The sequence below is a fragment of the Anguilla anguilla genome, chromosome 8 (genome assembly GCF_013347855.1).
Source record: "Anguilla anguilla isolate fAngAng1 chromosome 8, fAngAng1.pri, whole genome shotgun sequence".
Taxonomy (NCBI): Eukaryota; Metazoa; Chordata; class Actinopteri; order Anguilliformes; family Anguillidae; genus Anguilla; species Anguilla anguilla.
In genome coordinates this window covers 7605067-7625279 of record NC_049208.1, presented here as the reverse complement: position 1 = coordinate 7625279, position 20213 = coordinate 7605067, and the positions used below count along the sequence as shown (strand labels likewise).

The 20213-nt window shown below is 44.4% G+C and overlaps 2 long non-coding RNA genes across 2 annotated transcripts; one reads left to right on the top strand and one right to left on the bottom strand.

The window, feature by feature from the left end:
* Positions 1-7939: 7939 nt before the first annotated feature.
* On the bottom strand, positions 7940-11643 carry LOC118233236. The gene is made up of 3 exons (XR_004766497.1): positions 11490-11643; positions 11234-11369; positions 7940-8146 (listed from the first exon to the last, which is right to left on the bottom strand). It is a non-coding gene; the product is annotated as an uncharacterized LOC118233236 (long non-coding RNA).
* A 1216-nt stretch (positions 11644-12859) lies between these two features.
* Positions 12860-16129, top strand: LOC118234537. Its single transcript, XR_004766678.1, has 4 exons — positions 12860-13304; positions 14346-14491; positions 15339-15432; positions 15749-16129. It is a non-coding gene; the product is annotated as an uncharacterized LOC118234537 (long non-coding RNA).
* Positions 16130-20213: the final 4084 nt, after the last annotated feature.

Here is a 20213-nt window from a genome sequence, read left to right as displayed (position 1 = left end):
CAAGGTGCTGACCTGGCCTGGCCATGAAAGGGTCTGTGGCACTTTTTCACAATGTACAGGAAGTTATGTCATGGCTAAACTATCAACCTAGCCATATAATGATCTGGTTTAACCCTTTAAGGTGTAAGATCACAAATATGTGAATAGAATGAATAACATACATTTTGAGGCTAAACTATCCCTGTAATGGCCACTGCCAAGTCTTTTGACTTTTCTTTCTTAGCAAATAAAATACATCATGCATTGAATCTGAGTGCCGTCTATGGAAAGGACAAGTCTAGGACACAGTCCTCAATACCAACCAATAAAGCGCTTCCATAACAGACTTCAAAATGTCCTGCACAATATTACAATAAAGTTATGCCACGGTTTACACAAACGCATCTGTTTAAATTAAAATCATGAATGTTTACTTGATGAAAGCATGCGATACAGTTCAACTGCCGATTCAAAAGAAAAGCTTTTTTTATTAAAACTGTACTTTTGTTGTGGGTTTGTTCCAAGTTCACAATGTTCTGTACAGTAGGTTTTTTTTATTCATCAGAGCTATACAGTTGAACTTTTGCATCCTATTTTGTGTGTTCTATGTCAAAATGATGGCTTTGCTCTTTGTATAGTCTGTAACGGGGCACATAATCACTTCTCAGTGCTGTACGCTTCTGTGATTGAATTGATAGTCTGTTTTTTTCTTCTGAAACCTTATGCGTGCTGCTCTGGGCATGATGAAGTGTGGGTGCGACAGCGCAGTTTGCCATGACTGGGGCAGCAGAATGCCCCGGTCCTGAATTCCCTGATCTAGAATTCCCTGGTCCAGAATTCCGCAATCCGGAATGCCCCAGCCCAGAATTCCACAGTCCAGAAAGCCCTGGTCCAGAAATTCCCGGTCAAAAATTCCACAATTCTGAATGCCCCGGCTGACAATTCCCTGGTTCGGAATCTCACAGACCTAAATTCCCAGGTCCAGAATGCCCCTGCCCACAATTCTTTGGTTCAGAATTCCACAGACCTGAATTCCCAGGTCCGAAATGCCCTGATTCAGCCATACAAGATTGCATCAGTATTTTACACCAAAGCCCATTGTCGCATGAAATATAACTCACTTAACATTCAGACATCAAATTCATATGCACAATTAAAAAACTATAAAGCTCTACCATGTATTTTGCTTTGTGTGTGTTTGTTTGTATATTGGTCTATGTGGACCCCAGGAAGAGTAGCTGTTACCATTTGTAACAGATAATGGGGGTCCTAATAAACTAAACTAAACTAAACAGAGAGGTTTAGGGTTTGCTTCAAGGTATCCAATCCTGTTGTCATATTTCACTCAGTTGTTCAATGATTGTATTTACTGAGCATACATAGTCAGCATTGACTGCATGTTGACTTACTGTAACATTGTCATTTATTTATTTTAAACATATCTCGACATATCGCGCTCGCTATTAAAGAATTTCGGGTTAAGAAATCAAACCAACTGGCATCGTGGCCTGAGTCCTCACTGTGCACTGTCGCAACCAGCTGACAAACGAAAGCCGCGTTCTCAGAGAGGGCGGAAACGCGGCGCTCAAGTTCAGCACGTCCTCTTCTCTCGGGACGGCACAGCAGGGTTGCACCTTCAGATCCCGCTGGAGCAGACCGATCAGCCACCGCATGACACCCACACGCACATTTTTTTTTTTTTTTTTTTTTAAAAGAAGAAAAAAAAAAAAAAGAAGCAATTAGGTACGCAAATAGTTCGAGCGCCGACGCGGTCCGTTTGCGCTGTCGACGGTGACGAGTCATCCAATCGCGGCGATGCGCTCGTGCCGGAGGAGGTGATGATGGAGTAAACTCAAATTTAACTCTGGCCTCTTGCATTACCGCAACCCGCCTGCTCCCCATTCGTGGAGCACTACAGGGGAACATACTGTAACTCCAAATGCAATTCCAATGCAAGGTAATGCATGCAGAAATACATTTACAAGTGCTATGCTAATGTAAACATGCTGCGCATGTCCGTTACATTATCGCCATTATGAATATTGAACAATTTATGCACATGGAACCTTTTCCCGGACCATAAAATGTGCGGATATTTGACATGTTCCACATCCTTTTCAGGAGCCAAGCCTGGCCTGGCGTAAGAACAAACATTTTTATAAATGTGCATTTTGGAAGACCACATTTCAAACTCAAAACGCTGCAAGTATCGGGGCTCAAATGTGATGCCGAATGTTGCGCCGGACGGCTAAGTAGGAACTAACGGGGGCGGAGTGGCGCGTGTTCTGCGGTGCGGAACGGAACGCTGCCACATGCGCGGTGATCTATTCCAGGGGAAGCGGTGTTTCGCGCTCGCCGTTTGACTTTGCGCCGATCGGCGTTAAGCGCAGAACAGGGCCGCTTTGAAGCCCGGCCACTGATGTGAAATCCAGACACTGTATTACACTCGGAAAACAACACGAGCAACAGATGTCCGTGGAAAAAAAAATAAAAAAATCCCTCTGCGCAAATAGATGAATAATCAATACATAAATGCGCACACATGCACGCACGCACACACGCACGCGTGCATGATTGTACGCACACGCAGCATGTAAGCAATTAGAACCAGAAGATTTGCATTACAAAAACTGTACTTGGCCTCTGCCACTCCTGATCTCAGGGAAACTGGGATGCTGGTAATTGTGCATGCTGTCCCAAGGTTTGTCAGTCTATTTCAGTTATGGGGGGGGATTTACTTTAACTTTAGCAATGCTGTCTGTCTCAGCTGTCCTTAAATGCGTCTCCAAAAAAAAAAAAAAAAAAGAGGTAATTGTAACCCTGCTCCAGATATGCAGACATTTTGATTAGTTTCACTTGAAGTTCTAAAACCGATGACTGAAATAGCGGGGGGGCTGATGTCGGAAGAGCGGACGCTAAACTGTGGCCACATGTCAGAGAAAAACAGATTTGATTTGTTTCATCGTGGAGATGATCTAAAAACCATGGGCAAAATAATTCTGTCCCCAAGTCAAGGTTGCATGTACTGATACATTTATAGTATTATTTGCAAACACATCATATAAATGACAGCATTTCGCAATACCTGTTTACCCTTGAGCTCTACTTTTTTCCAGAGATAAAAAAAAAGCTCTGTTTTTCACTTCACCGTTGTTGGTGTTTTTTGCACAGATTGACATTTTTTACATTCCGCAGTGAAAATCTGACAGCTCAGTGATGTGAACTTTGCGCTTAACCTCAACAGGACCGGAGGCTTCCGCTGCTCCAGGGACAGAGGAATATCGTCGTCGTGAACGTCTGCGCATTCCACCGATATCGGATAAGACATGTTAATTATTCTTATCATTGAAGTGGAAAAAAATGTAGAATATTCTTTTTTTTTTAAGAAAGAAATAGAGGTGGTTTGACAACTCTGCTCTGGACAGGCCAGAACACAATGCCTGAGAGCTACACTGTCCTACTGAAGAAGATGACAGGTACGCTAACTTAAGCTAGGTTGAATCTGTGGTATGTAATGATACTTACACAGGTTTCTGGGAATTGGAGTTTCTTATCCTGTTGTGATCCATGTCAAAAATAAATAATATAATCAATGCGCCCAGTGGAGTAGCTAACTTTGAAAGCACATGCTCATTATGGTACAAAGAGTGGAGGAACTGGCATCCTTATGGGTTAAAAGGATTCTTATGCTCTTATTTTGTGGACTCGGTTGTGTATTGTTCCTGTTGTTGTGAAAATCGTATGCATTTTTGAGCCATGTGCTATAAAAATACATGCCTGATTCTGCATTTATTTCAAATTAAATAAGATCTTCTCAGCCACTGTAGCCATTGCTGCTGCTGAGGCAGTGACTCTTCACTTGGTCGTGTGCAAACTAACTAAGATACCCAATAAAACCACTTTGACCTCCATCGCACTTCTTCATGAGCATGCTTGTTTTTCTTTAGGAATGTAAAATCTTAACAGGACGAGCCTGTACGGCAAGGGGGGGGGGGGGGGGGGGGGGGGTGGCGATTCCAGTCCTGGAGGGCCGGTGTTTATGCAGATTTTTGTTTCCACCGGTTACCCTGACTACATGTGCTAACTGGCTGTATACACCAACACTGGCTCACTCGTAGATTAGATGACAGTGAAAAGTTTCATACAGGGACACGTGAACAGTCTTTGGCTGTCATCCATGAGCTTATCAAGAAAAATGCAGCTGAAATGTCAGATGTCAGCGTAAATGTTAGGGCCAATTAAGTAATTAAGGCCAGGAGTTTGTACGAAAAACAGAAACAGATACAGCCCTCGTTGCCCCTCCTCTGCTGTACGGGGTTCCCACGGAGAGCCGTGGGTTTCCTCTCGGCTCTGGGACGGGACGGGGCGGGGCGGGGAAGGGCGGGCGTGCTTTTCGCAGTTCCTCTGATATCCCCTGTCAGCGGCGGTCGCGGCGGTTGGCCCGCCAAACTCGTCTGTCATCCCCAGGGGTGGCCGCGTCCCGAAACCTGGCGGCTTTAATGTCGCGCAGACGTGTATCTGTCGCGGCAGTGTAACATAATGGCTAAGGAGTTGGTCTTGTAACAGAAAGATCGCAGGTTCGATTCCCCGGGAGGACACTGCCGTTGTACCCTTGAGCAAGGTACACTACTTAACCTGCATTGCTCCAGTATATATCCAGCTGTATAAATGAATACAATGTAAGTCGCTCTGGATAAGAGCGTCTGCTAAATGCCTTGTAATGTAATGTAAATGTAATGAGGTCCCGGTGGGATCTGCACTACGTCGCTGTGACATGGAGGCTGGTCCAACCGCCTTTTTTTTCTCGCGGTAAGTTGTATCGCTGTTAGGGACGAGGTATTAAGCTTCCTGCTTGTTTTTCTTACATCATTTTTACTTTGTACTTCAAGCGTGAACGTACGCATCTTGCGCTGGATAAAGCAAAATACCTCACAGAATACGATGAGTGTGACACTGGTAGGCAAGGGGCTGGTTTTAAAAAAACAGTCAGTTTACCTACAGGGAGCACGTTCCCCTTCACACTTTAATTGAGATGTAAATGCTGTAGATGTAAGTGCTCCGCCCCTACACTGCAGACCCAGGAGTGTTTGTGCGTTCAGTTAAAATCCGTAACCAAGCGCAGAAGTGTCCTCAAGCTTCCTCTCGAGTCACGGGCCTTTCAAATAAAACCTTTGTATCCGGCAGGCTGCACGTGTCCCAGCCCATTAAAACAGCGGTCTTTAAAAAGAAAAACATATATGGTGTGTAGATTAAAGCCATGTACGGTACTGCTGTTCATTCGTATCCAGCCTAACCCCCACCCCCACCCCCCCAACGCCACCACAAAAATCGCTAATTGCCTTCATGTGATATGTTGCAGAGGGGTAGACTATTCGGGGGGGGGGGGGGGGGGGGGGTTGGGGTTGGGGGTGGAGCATTGCCTAAGGAGCCCAGCACCAACTCCAAATGAGAGGGACACAGTGTGACAAGAGTGTGTGCCTTTCATTACAGCTCCAAAGTAAGGCCAGAATATGAGAACTGAAAACAGGGGCGCACACGTGCCCCACGGGTCAAGTTTGGGGAGCAGTGTGACATCACAATGGCCAGTTGTGACAATTTGAGTCATGTGATTTTTGTCACATCTTTTATAAAGCACTTTTAAAAAGTGAGCACCTGTGATGTAGGGTCAGTATAGGATGTACACCCTGTTAGGCGTTGTCCTAGTGTGCGACCTGACAGATGCAGAAAAATAAAATAAATAAATAAATAATGCAGATGAAAGCTAGCCTTTTGACTAACTCGGGTACATTTACATTTGTTTAAATGTTGATTAATGTACATTGTCCCTTTTCAAATAAAGAAATAAGATAAAATAAAAATACTGAAATAAAAAATAAATATATATTTAATGGTTTTCAATATACGTCAGGATGTCTTTTACACGTGTCTTGACCAGCAGGTGCAAAAGATCATTCTGCCCTTGTCGCCCCCCCCCCCCCCCCCCCCCCCCCATCCCCCCTGACAGTTCATGAGTCACAGAAACTGTAAGGTACATTAACAGGTTGGACACAAATCTGAAAACAGACGCATTTCCTGCCGTATGTTTCATGTGTCGACGCGGAAACTGCAGTGCTGTGTTGGAAACATAATTCATAATTCATTCGGTGTGTTCTTAGTGCACGAGGTGTTCTTGCCCCGACACTCGGCATAAATTACCAGACATTTCCGTACACCTCTCAGGACCTGCAGTAAAATTTCAGCGTGTGAGTCCATTAATTAGTCGGGAATGACCCGAGTCCAGAGAATCCCCGATCACAGACGTGGCCCGGGAGTGTGCGGAAGCTTCTGGAAATGCGAGGGGGAAACTACTGCACACGCCCGACACACCACAAATTTTCACGGAAATTTAACAGGTTGGATATCTTCCAGGAACTCCGTTTCTCATGCAGTGAAAGCACCGGGCCCTGCACCCTACATTTAAACCAAAAACTCATCTTCTTCATTTGCTGTTCAGTTGGGCCCGAGCGGAGGTCCTGCAGCGGTGTGCACACCTGTGCCTGTCCACCTTCACTTCCGAGGGGAGGAGCCAGAAGCGGGCGTGGCTGGCTCCAGAATTCCAGGCATCCACCCCGTTCCATGAGCGCTCAGATCCTGGAGTAGCTGAAAGAGCAGGTGAAAGATCTGTGAAAGATCCTTCACAGACTATTCGCAGATGGCAGTGATGAGCGAGAGCAAGGCTTCCCGAACCGTGTGAAGGGCAGAGCTACCACACGCTTCTCAGCAGCTGACTCATCAGTCATGCAAACCAACCAAAAAACTTTTTGTTATTTTTTATTTTCTTTCCAAATCAGTGAGTCATTTGTACTCCCTCAGAAAAAAAAGGTATGAAAACATGCCTAAAAGGATACAAACATTTGTCACTGGGGTGGTACCATATAGGTGCATAAAAGTATATCCCTTCCCAGCAATACTTCATTCATTTGTACTGTTTTTGCATGTAAAAGGTCATTTTTGGTACCAAAATAGAACATTACTGTACTTTCAGGTTATATTTGGGAATTTAGTTTAGTTTAGTATAGGACAAAAGTGTACCGCCACTGCATCTTTGCTTCTGTGACCGTAATACAGAATAGCTGAAAGATACCCAGGACTTCTTTAGTATTTATTAACCTTAATTCTTACATCACGAGACCCTTGCACATTGAATCATACTGGACTTGCTGTTGAGCGTGTTGTTTTATCTCCTGATGCGATTCAGATTATGCACCTTGCTCATGAGTACAAAAGCAGTACCCCACCTGCATACAAGACCTGTAATCTTCATATTATCTGGCCGGCATTGTAAACACTAACCGCACCACACTGCCACTGACGTCTGTACCTTCTGATACAATGATGCTATATATACATCCTGCAATTATAGGGTGACTACCATATGTCTCATTCTAGTCACCTGTAACCCTTTATTTTATATAACTCCCTGTAATTAAAGGGGAAAAAATATTTCACACCTGTAAGACTATCTGATGCAATAGTACCATGTGTAAAAGCCAAGGGCTTACTTAGTTTTTCTTTGAAAGGTAAAAAAAACAAAAAACAACAACAGTGTAACGGTTCTGCAATTTCTTTTTGTTCCTTTGGACGGGTCTATGTCAGCCATCTTCACTGCTTGAGATATGTTCCTTAGATCGTCCATTAATCAAAAGATTTACCCCAAAAATCATCACGCGATGCTTGGATAAGCAAAAACATGACACGCACGGGACAGGCCGACCTCTGGGCGAACGGTTTACCCAAACGCCTCTCGGTCATCGTCACCGTCAGCCCTGAACCGTCTCTCAAATTTTTATTTTTCTTTCTCCACGTTTTTCTGTTTGAGTTTGAAGGTGCGATGGGGGCCCAAGCCTTCTGTTTATCGGGGATCACATCTGGGTTTTTCCTACTTTTTTCCCGGCAATCCCCCCCCCCCCCCCCCCCCACCGTGGCCTCAGAGACGTGCCAGAGCGCTCATCGGGAGGGAATCTTCATTGTTGTTTTCCTGAAAGCCTGGGGTCCACTGGAGACCCTTCGTCCGTCATCGGTGGGGTTTTTGGAAAAGCCATCACCCCACAGACTCCAGCACAGCAGCAGCCCGGCCCAGTTCCCCTCGCTGATTCAGCCATTCATCTGCACAGGTCACTTACAGGTCCTTCAATTTTTTTTAAAAAAGGTAAAGAGACAAAAAAGTAAAATATATATACAGTATATATATATATATATATATATTTTTTTTTTACCTGTGAAACATCAAAGGACTAACCTAAAGCCAGGGCACACAGTGGGTTAATCCTGCCACAGTTTAATTGACAGGTTGTAAATAGACTAACACAGGGCTGCCCCTAATTCGGTCCCTGGAGGTCTACCGTCCTGTAGGTTTTCACTCCACCCCCTAACAAATCACACCTCATTCAACAGCTGGAGATCTGGTTGAGATCTCTAGGTAATGAGTAGAGTCGGGTGTGCAAAATTAGGACTGAAGTGATAAGCCTACAAGATGGTCGATCTCCAGGAACACTGGGTCTCCAGGTAGACAGCCCTGGACTAATAGATTGATTTCGGTTAGTAGGATAGTGTTGGGTTAGTAGTTTGAAGCGGATTGGTTAAGAAGCCTATTTCATTCTGATGTCAGTGTCTGGGAGCACCTGCCTTCTCTGGCTGGACTGAGGTCTACATGTTGGCATACATCTTAAAACAAAAAAACACCTTCCTCCTTCCTACATGTTTGACCACATTCTTTTCTGAGCCCATGTGTATATTATCATAGCCCAAATATATTTGTGCATCTGTGGCACTGCACATTACATACCCTGTCCTGAAAACCCTCCAGCAGTGGACAAAAAAGCATTTCATGCAAGCTGAGCTAGAGAAGGTTAGAGATAGAAGCATATGCAGGTGCAGTGGTAGCAAACAGCTATGAGCACCCGCCACAGCTAACAATGACTCTTATCTTCGAGCTAACAAAACAGAGGGTATTTTAGTGACTGTGTTAATCAAATTACTTACCTATAATACATAAAATAACATAATTACATAACCTATAATGTTAAAATATACAGTGGTAAACTAATAGCCTCTCTGCCTTTTTGAAGTTTTTTCTTTTTTTCCTTCTTTCCTTAAAAAACGCCTACAGTAGATACTATCACCAGCTGAAAAAAACAAAACAAGGGAAGTGTCATGAGAAAGGGGCGGGGGGTGTTTTGCTTTCTGGTTTGTGAGTCACTGCACCTAAATAATATTTATAACAAAGGAGAAGATGAGAACTGCATCATAATCTATCCTTTTTCCCCCCATCCTTGGGTGGAGTTATGAGACAGGGTGGACCCGTCTCAGCTGGCCGTTGACAAGTTTTAATATTTTTTATCTTTTTTATGAATCGATTTGTCAATGCATACATATTCCTGGAACGTGACTACCTTACAGTTTCAGAAGATTTGTTGACTCAAGTTTGTGAATGACCTACATTGACGTCACTGACCATGCTGGAAAATAATTTGCATCCCAACAATATTTCAGTTGTCAATGTACCTCGTCTCTATTATTCATGCAAAGGTATGAGCTAAGTAAATGGTGTGTGTGGTGGGGGAGCTGGGGTGGGGTGGGGGGGGGGGGGGAGCGTGGGGGGTGGAAGAAATGAATCAATTTGATCTTGATGAATCGTATTTCGGGACAGCGAGAGCACGTCCCGTGCAGCATAGTTGTCTCAGAGGCCAAGGCAGTCCTGATCTGTTAGCCTGTTTTCAGTCTGTGGAAGTACTTGTCTGATGAATATTTTCAACGAACGTAAAGCAGGCAGGAGCCACTATTGATGGTGTCAGCAGTGGGAGGACACAAACATCCCTCTTCACTTTCAGTCCCGTCACCCCGTTTCTGGGGTGAGTGAGTTCTTCGGTCGAGGTCACGGGTGGCCAATTCCAATCTTGGAGGGCCTTGGTGTGTATGTTGGTTTTTGCTTCCACCGATTACCCTAGTTAAACGAGCTGACTGGCTGTACGAACCAGCGCCGGTTTAACTAATCGGGTTAGATCACTGCAAAACGTCTCATACGCAAGGGGGCACACGAGCAGTCGTCGGCTGTCATTCATGCACTCATCAAGAAATGTAGCTGAAATGTCACATGGCATAAATGCTAGGCCTAATTGACTAATTAAGGCCAGATGATGGGATGACACCCAGAAAGCGATATGGCCCTCGTGGTCCACGTCTGGTCAAGGTGCTATCAGTTAGTCGTTGTGTCCCTAGTCGATTTGCAATATTCAAGTTCAAATTTTCCAAACATCGCCTGTTGTTTACACCCTAGTACTGGCACACTGGCGTGCAGCGTTGACGCATTGATGTACGGGCGCCTGCCACAGCCTGGGGGACAATTCCTTTCAGAAAAGCATCTCTCACAGCTCAAAAATGCGCGTATTGTAAGAATGTCCTCTCCGGGGCACTGATCCGACGGGACTGCCACCCGCAGTGGCCATCGGCACAGACAGGGTCTCGTATATCAGTCTTCTGACAACTCAACTTAACTTTCGACTGCTTCCCAGCACAGTCAATAAACAAACACATCTGCTAAAGACTTTAAAGCACAATTTTCCTTGAACACAAGGACATAGCATTGTTTTCCTTTTGTAGAGCTAAACTTAAACTGGCTCCCAACTTGCAGATCATTGATAGATCCAAAACACCACGCTAGTTATTTTGAACTACGCCAACAAATATGGCACATTTGCTTTCCACATAAAAAAACAATTATTACTATTGTTTTAATTTTACAAATAAAGATAAACATGTGCATTTCCATATCAGTGCAGACATTGCTTATTCAAACCCAATAAATTTAATTGAATGTCATTTTTTGGCATTTGAGAAATAAGTGTCATCTGACAGTTTAATTGGAAAATCACTGCAGCCTCAAGTATTTTAGTCTTATATTTAGAATTGAGATCTCATTTCTATAACTTTTTTGCTAAAAAAAAAACTTTTTTTTTTAAATTGCCAAGAAGGTGAGACAATTTGACTCATTTCAATTGTTAAGTAAACAGTAACTTAAAACAGGCTAATACTTTCTACTTTAGAAAGAAAGAAAAAAGAAAGATTTTCACTCACACACATTAAGCTTAGTCCTTGACTAAATTAAATTCAGTCTAGGACTGACCTTAATCTGTGACTGCGAAACTGTCACTTTATGTCTGATTACAAAACTAAAACACAGGTTAAAACGTGATACATTATTTCCTCTCAAACTCACTTGTGGTGGAGGGCACAGGCACAAAAATGTCTGTTGCGCATTATACAAAATGGCTTCTAAAATTAAGCGGTGGTTGAGTTGAGTCACTCCAAGCTGATGTGATCTGCCTATTACACTGGCCAGGCTTCCTACATCGCTGCACAATAAAACATCACATCATCATGACCACAAAAGGTAACGTGAACTACATGCGTATTCCTTTGTATTTCAAATGGTTATTCTTTTGAATACGTTTCTTCACAGTATGATTCATTACCTGCGATGCAGTGGAATACTGCATGTCTGTCGTACAGCTGCGTTAATTTCCATTAAGTTTTGTCCGTGGCTATTCCATGACTTCTATCTTCAGATAAGTACAGTGAATTATGTACAGTGGATACAGATGGTTAATCAGTCTTGTCTTTTGTATGTTGCCTTACCTACACTTCCTCTTCCACTTGGGTGAAAAAGGAAACAGGTTACATAAATGTGGATGACCGTTAGGCTGCATTTACACACTCATTTTCTCTTGGTTAATGCCAACATGCATTGTGGGAAACTGAAAACTAATCTTGGAGATTCTTTTGAATTTGCGTCAATAGGCACTGCAAATATGCATCTTTAGATTAGGCATACAATTATGGTGTTCATCAATTCTATTTTACAGAAAAGGAAGCCTTTGCTTATTTTTAAATTACATTTATATTGGATATTGCATACATTCACTAATCTTCTTATCTCTTGCAATCTCAAGATTTAAATGTTTGAACAAAAACTGGATACATTTAAGAGTTAGCTGCCTGGTGACTTTGTCACTGTTTTAATGGTCACAGGCATTCATTAATTCAGTCAGAGGACTCATCACAAAGCATTGCCTGCTCGACCCAAACTTCGGTTGTTGGGAACTGCTTTTTTGAAAACCCGGATGTTATATTGTCATATGTTACATCAGCCCCTCCCTGGGGGGAACCGGCCTGAACCAAGGCGGTTAGCTGTGATCCATAAGGTAACGTAATCCATAAGTCGTTGCGAACTTCCTGCATGGAGAGCGAGTTGTTTGTGAGGGGGTAGTCACCGACAGAAAATCCAGAGAGGCGTTACAAAATGCAGCTCTTGCAATATATATATATACATATGAAAAAAAAAAAACTTGTTACACTGCAATGTGACAGTACTAGGGGGAAAAAAACCCTGGGGGGTTGGTTTTTATAACACTCTCACCATAAGAATACATGAAAAAAGAAAGGAAAAATGATAATACTCAACAGATCTCAGTGACCCTTCTTTTCCTAAGGACATTAGAAATCTGGCAGCCACATTCTCAGTTCTCATATCCCCGTCTCTGTCCAACCCAACTGCAGACATGCAGTATACATCTGCCAACATAAGCAGGGATCATACCCACAGGGTTCCATAGCCCCATTCAAAACGGAGCCAAGGCGAAGTCATTATAAATCATACATGTCAATACAAATATAAATTACACTATACTTTCACCTTTTTTTCTTTCTTTTTTTTTTTTTTTTAGGGTACTGCACACGACTTGCTAATCAACGAGCAACGTTCACGAGGCGAAAAAACACAAAACCAGCGTACACCAGAGCCCATTGGGTTCGGGTCGGAGAGCCACAGATTCCGGCCTTTCAGCGGTTCTCGTTTCCAGCAGAGCGTGTGATGTCATCATCCAGCTGACCTCGCCGTTTTCCCGCCTCTCTCCGGGTCCTGGGACGCCTGGAGTCCCACGAGAGGTCGACCGCTGGGCTTACGTTACGCCCCTTGCGCGACCACGGCGGTTTATATGTGGCTAGCAAGGTTTTCTAGCTTATGATTTATTTTGACAAAATCTCAGCTGAGCCTCCACAGTTTCTCACCGGCTGTGAATTGAAATGTGCTGGATCTGAGTTCAGGTGGAGCCCTTTAGCCTGAACACTGCCAGTTTAAGACTGTGCGCTGACAGCTATGTTCGCTAGCTGTGAAAAAGGCTCATGTCATTACTAACAGGCGTCTGAAGGAAGGGAACATAACCCTGCTGTGATCGGGTGGAACATAACCCTGCATAACCAGCCCTTAGCCACTCGCCAACAGTCCACAGGTAGCCGCACGGCATAAGTGAGAAACACGCACCTTTGCGACGGAAGGTAACTCTGCAGTTAGCGTGCCGCATGACATACTGCAGCGGTTTCAGCCGAGGACAGACCGGGCGGATCTCTCGACTGAGCCACTGCACACTTTTATTAAGCAGAGAAAGCAAGCGAAGCACCAGCTCTTTTTAATATCTAGCCTGCAGGTCCAGATGGCACAACTTTAAGTAACCAATAACTGGCTGACTAGACAGACTGCTTCTCATTAGCTGTATGCACTTGTACACGTGCACCATACACAAGTTGCGGGGGCTAGCTAACTAGCCAACTAGCCAGTTGCCACTACAACACGTATTGTATTGGAGAGCAGCTTCTGGTTCCCAGAATGTTCATGGGAAACGTGTACACGGTCAGCTGTAGGGCTTTTTTTGAGGGGTGATAAACCATGAAGAGGCAGCAAAGTACACAGAATAGTGATCTGGGTAGCTGCAGAACTAAATCTCGGTAGCGACATTTGCCGAGCTTAGCTAAGAAGACTGCAACACTGTTGATGTTTGGACACGCAGAAAGAGAACCTGTGAATCACTCAATAACCTTTTTTTTTTTTTGGAAATTTACCTGTCCACAACAATGTATAAAATTGTGAAAGCAGATTCTTTTCGTAACCTCTGTCATGAAAACACTGGAGGACCCCAAGAGGAAAATATGTTTGGCATAACATTTTTTAAAACATCTTTACAAAAATGTTATACCAAACATATTTTTCTCTTGGGGTCCTCCAGTGGTTTCTTAACATTTTACGCAAATATGTTATTAGGGTTATTTGGAGCTCATTTTTAGACATTAGGGAACAAACAAACCCTAATCTTGTGATTAGCCACACAAAGCCAAGTGTGATGAAACAACCTGTACATTGTGTCCCTGGGGTTATTTTCAGCATCCGCGGAGACAGGTCGTGAATGGCTTCCCTCCGCGTGTCCTCCGAGTATGAAAGCGCTCATTGACAGTTAAATAGCGGGTGATAACGGCTCTCTCTGACCGTGGGTTTCCAGGTGATCACGACCTCGCTGTCACGCAGTTCCCCCTTTGTGTTGGTAATGCCAGTGTTTCATCGGTTCGCGCCATGACGTGAGCTGAGCCGGAGACCGAGGGGGGTTTGGAAACTCAAAAGTGTGGACGTGCTTCTGACGTCGCTCTGGTGAGGAAGACCACAGTGTTCGTGGAACATTTTAGGTTTAAGGAAGAAAGGCTGTAATCATCGAGGGGACCTGACTGCGTGTGTTTTAGCTTGGTGCGCAGGTGTCAAGGAGTTTGCCACGTACTTTCTGTTCAGGTGTCCCATGACTATCTCCACGCTATTTATGTTTTTCCCGATTCTGCGGATCTGGAAAAACAGCCTTATCTCAGTAGTCCACAAAAAAAATTATTTAAAAAAACAACTTTAATCGTTGCCTTTAATTAGCCCACCACTCCCCATCAAGTGTACAGTTACATAGTGCTCATATACAATATACAATTTTTAAAAAGAAAATGTCCATTGTGGAGTATGGATGCCTGTTAATTTATTAACGTCAAGGAAAACAAACATGATTGTTTCCTCTTAAATGTCCAAACAACTTTAGGCTATTTTCAGTTTGGCTGTTCTTAGACATGTCCTGTTCACATGTTCTTAGATATGTTCTGTTTTGCTGTTCTTAGACATGTTTTGTTTGGCTGTTTTTAGACATTTTCTGTTTGGCTGTTCTTAGACATGTTCTGTTTACATGTTCTTAGACATTCCATTTGGCTGTTCTTAGACATGTTCTGTTTTTCTGTTCTTAGACATGTTCTGTTTGGCTGTTCTTAGACATGTTCTGTTCACATGTTCTTAGGCATGTTCTGTTTTGCTGTTCTTACACATGTTCTGTTTGAATGTTCTAAGACATGTTCTGTTCAGCTATTCTTAGATACATTTGTTTGGCTTGTCTTAGCCATGTTCTGTTTAGCTGTTCTTACACATGTTCTGTTTGGTTGTTCTTAGACATGTTCTTTTCACCTGTTCTTAGACATAGTCCATGGGACTGAGGAGCCATACTTCTGGCTGGCAAGTGGACGCATTTCATGGATGTGTCTGAACATGTGCTGAATTGCTTTTTCCAGGTACTTCTTTATCCATCTCATGACTCATTCTCTCCCCCTAGAAACGCTCACATGTTTAAAGTGGCCTGTTCCACACCGACTGCATATGCTGTTTGCCAAATGGGCTGATTTAGCCAAAGTTTTTGTGGTGTGTTGGTTCAACCTCTCTGCTTCTGCTGCACAGACCAGTTATAAATGCACTATACAGCCAAAAGTATCTGGACACCAATTGGCCTGGGGTTGTTTTTCATGGTTTGGGCTAGTCTCCTTAGTTCCAGTGAATCTTAATGCTACAGCATACAATCACATTGTAGACAATTCTGTGCTTCTCCAACAGTTTGAGGAAGGCCCTTTCCTGTTTCAGCATGACAATGCCCCCTGGCACCCAGGAAAGTCCATATAGAAATGGGTTTCTCAAGAAGGGTGTGGAAAAACTTAACTGGCCTGCACGGAGCCCTGACCTCAACACCTTTGGGATCAATTGGAAAGCCAACTGAGAGCCAGGCCTAATTGCCTAATCAGTGCCCGACCTCACTAATGCTCTTCTGGCTGAATTGAAGCTTATATTAATGCCATATTAATGCCCCTAATTGTAAATGAGTCGTTCGATGTCACGTGTCCACATACTTTTGGCCATTTAGTGTAATTCTCTTTATGAATGGGAATCCCACTGAGCCAGCGGTCAAAAGCTACAATTATTAAATACCCACAGTGCAAATCATTGTTTTGTGGAAGTCTTTTAAGCAAGTGGAAATGAAACCACAGCTGTTTTTTTCCCCCAACATGTTATTTTTCACCGTAACCACAATACACTTACACACAACAGATCCAAATACAACACAGAAAAAAAATATATAACTAAATAGAGCTGTTTTTATATACAGTGAGCCCCCCAGGTCCCCTGGCATGGGGGGAATGAATACCTTCTTTCAGTACAGGAAATGATGTCACTGTGACAGGTGAAATATTCACCATTGAAGCCTGTCATAGCGAGCCTGTCTGCATATCCTTTCATAAGCTGTGGATTTCTCACTGGAGGACCGCAGAGCTTTAAAAGTCTCCCGGTGATACTTTAGCAGGAAGTGCACCAGAATGAATGGGGTTATGGGATGTGGGGTTTAGGGTTTACGTTTGCTAAATGAAGCGAAAAAAACACGCGCTGGATGAGAAGTACATCGCTGTAACATATAGGTTTTTTTTTCTCCCCACCTTCTCCTCTGCAAATGCATTGGATCAATACTGGCTTTTGCTACCTGCAGTGTCCCCCACAGGTGAGATGGTCAACATCACATCTGTGATTCAGATGGAGACTTTGGGTGGTTGTAGCCCCGGCATTGTGGTTAGAGCTGGGGGTGTCAAACTGCTGTCCCGGAGGGCTGCAGTGTCTGCTGGTTTTCGATGTGTTTCAGCACGAGAGATTCATTTAAGTCACTGATTGGCTTAAAGAGTCCACGCACCTTGTTCTCAAGGCCTAAATTTGGCTACCGCAAGTTCCTGCACACGCTGACTGCGGCCCTCCAAGGCCCTTGGTCCAGAGCTCCACGTGCACATTTTCCAACGAGAAAAAAGAGAAAAGCTAAATTAAGGAAAACGAGCGGTGTCTAGTCTCACAGAATCTCGCTCTTGTCCTCTCGACATCCTCCCAGGCCTTGAAAGCGCAGGCCAAATGTATCCATTTATAGGCACCGAGGGAGAATCAGGTGGAGAACATCTTGACTCTGGCTGACCATTAAGAATTCATTAGCAGGCAGTCCGTGAGTCATAAAGATGGATTTTGTTCAACACAGGAAAGTTAGTTTTTTTTTTTTCTTCCCCGCGTGCGGCAGTAACAACCCTCATTGCCTACGCCAGGGAGAAAAGCTGGAATTCTACCAGTGACGGTCACCTTCTCTCGACCTTACCATTAAAAAAGGGCTCATTATAGAGTGTTTCGTGACATCGCATGCTTCAAACATTGCACACGGGCCTTGGGTTCACAACGAGGTAGCAGTGACATCATGAGTTATGCAGTCAGCGGTCTCTAAGGTTACAGGAAACTCTGAAGGACGCTGAAGAGATCAGCGGATAAAAGAAGAATAGCCTCACAATCATCGTTATTGTTACCACCATGATTGAAAAGTGCCTCGTATTTTATACACTTGGTAACTTCCGTTTTATTAAATGTTTCATACAATCAGTCAATGTTCCATACGTGTATGCAAAGGTTTCAAAACATTTGTTAAATGTTTAGTACTTCTTACCTTACCCGAATGCAGTGGATGCCTACAGCATGACAGCGGTGTCTTACCCACAAAGTGCCAAATGGCTTTAACTGCTCTGGACATCCCAGTTTTTCTTCTCTTCATCCACGCCAACAGAGAACCCACAGCCTGAAAACTCAGTTCTGCACATGCAGACCCATCTTTTATCCTCTTATAACCTTCTGTGCTTTTCTGGTGGGAATGTCTCTCTGTTTCTCTCAACATGCACGCACACACACACATGCATGTGCGCGCACACACACAACACACACATACACAAATGCATGCACGCACACACACACACACACACATGCATGTGCGCACGCATACACACACACAAATGCATGCACGCACACATAGACACACAAGCAAGCATGCACAGACACATAAACACACACACACACACACACACGCACACGCACACTCCCAGCACACACAATACCCTGATTCCTGAACAGAATATTGTCCCTCTAGAACTCTACAAACTTTACAAGACTCCTGTCTGTTTTCTGCATGGACGCTGAGCCTGAACCTGCAATCAGCATTGAACTACAGCACTGGAGCACAGTTCAGACCCCCAGATGCACGGGGTTCTGAACAAGGAAGCCGTAGCAGCGTTAAGTGGCGCGCAGAGCTGGCCAACTGGGGTCTCTGTGTAACTCAAATACGGGGTAAGTCAAAACCATAAATATGTCAGCTTTAAAGCACTCCCCTATTAAATAAACAAAGTTATATGATTACATCCAGTGGCCTCGCCACCCTGTAACATGCTCTCGCTTGACAGCTGATGCTAAGCAGGGTTTCTCGCTGAGCATTCGATGGGAAGCATTCTCCCAGGGGGAACAGTTGCTGCCTAAAGGGGGGGGGGGGGGGGGGGGGGGGGTTGTTGGGCTACTAGAGGGCAAGTCTTCCCCCGGGAACAAGAAGGCAATGAATGGTGATGGGGACACTGCACTGCAGGAGGTTTGGTTTAACCTGGCGCTGACTCGACCTGGTCATTGAAGGGCCTTTCGGCGCTTATTGTAATGTAACTGGGAGTTCTGTTGCGGCTAATCTGGCCTATCTAATCGTCCTGTTTAAGTTGAGGCCATGCAGTGTAGTTGGCCTGCATAGTCTCCCTGACTACCGATCAAGGTAGAGACGTGCAGCCGTGTAAAGTGGATAGATTAATCGTTAGCGTGTCGCTACCCTGCAACAAGTTTCCCACTGTACATCCTGCTGAAGGCGAGCGGAGCTGGTGCCGCAGATTCGTCACAACTTTCCTGGATCACGCGTAGCACGGTATGAAGCAGTAACAGCTGAATATGAGCTGTTTTTAAAAAAAAAAAACACTTTTTACCTGAGCTCAACATGCACCTGGCTGCTTGGGCGGCTTTCTGGGGCACATGGGGGGGCAGAGGTAGGGTAGAAGGAAACCGAAGAGCCGAGTGGAGGGGAAACCGGGCTTGATTTATTTCTACGGGGAGGTAGCACGGGAACAGAGAGAGCTTTGTGAGACGAAACTGGAGGTCTGTAGAGGGGGGTTTGGTGGGGGCGGGGGGAGGGGGGTGGGGGAGAGAGGTTAGCTGGGGGTGGGTGATGTATGATAAGTGCTGTAAAACTGAGGAGAAGCAGATGTATGGGAGATAGATAATGAGGACTCTACGGTTTTTTGGTGACCTGAAAGCAGGGGCTTCTGGGGGATGTGGTTGAGACAGGGCCACCAACGACAAAGAGCGGCGACAAGGCCGGGAGCACACACGCCGCTGGAGCGCGCGTTCATCTGTGCACATGGATTGGTTCACCCTCCTCATCCTCTCCCCTGTCGCTGTCCGCTTCCCCCCCCCATTCAGCCTGAGAGTAAGAGAACGGGGATTTAATGTCATGCAACTCTAAAGGAAGCTTCACATTTAGCACTATAACTGTAAATGATAAGGACAACTGTAACAGTACGAAGTTTCACAAGCATATGGACAACTATAACAGTATGACATTTCACAAGAATACACACTGTATGATTTCATTCTAAAAATTCCATCTGTATTGTCCTGTGCAGTGTCATTTGGATGATGAAGCACATTTATTTCACCAATGCTGTCCTGGAGGGGCGCAGTGTCTGCTGATCTTCGGTGTGTTCCTACACTTAATTGATTAATTTATTGATTAAGTCTTTGATTGGCTAAAGAGTCCACACACCATATTCTCAAGGCCTTAACTGGCTGCTGATTGGAACAAAATCACCAAAACCTGCAGACACTGCAGCCCCCGCAGGACTGGAGTTTGACACCCCCCTGGGTTAGAGAACTCTAAGACATAGTCATACCTGTCTGGTGGGTTTTAACAGGTTGTAGGAATGTTACCGCTATATCTCTCCTGTAGTACTGCGTGGCCTTTAGAAGTGAAATTGATTTTCAGTTACATTTGGAGGGCTGTACCCAGTTCACCTGCTGTGCTCCCTGCTGGAGTAGGCTACAGATCTGAGCAGGCTTGCCCAATCCCCTTCCTGGAGATATACCGTCCTGTAGGTTTTCACTCCAGCCCTAACGAAGCCGCACCTCGTTAAACAGCCAGAGATCTCGTCGA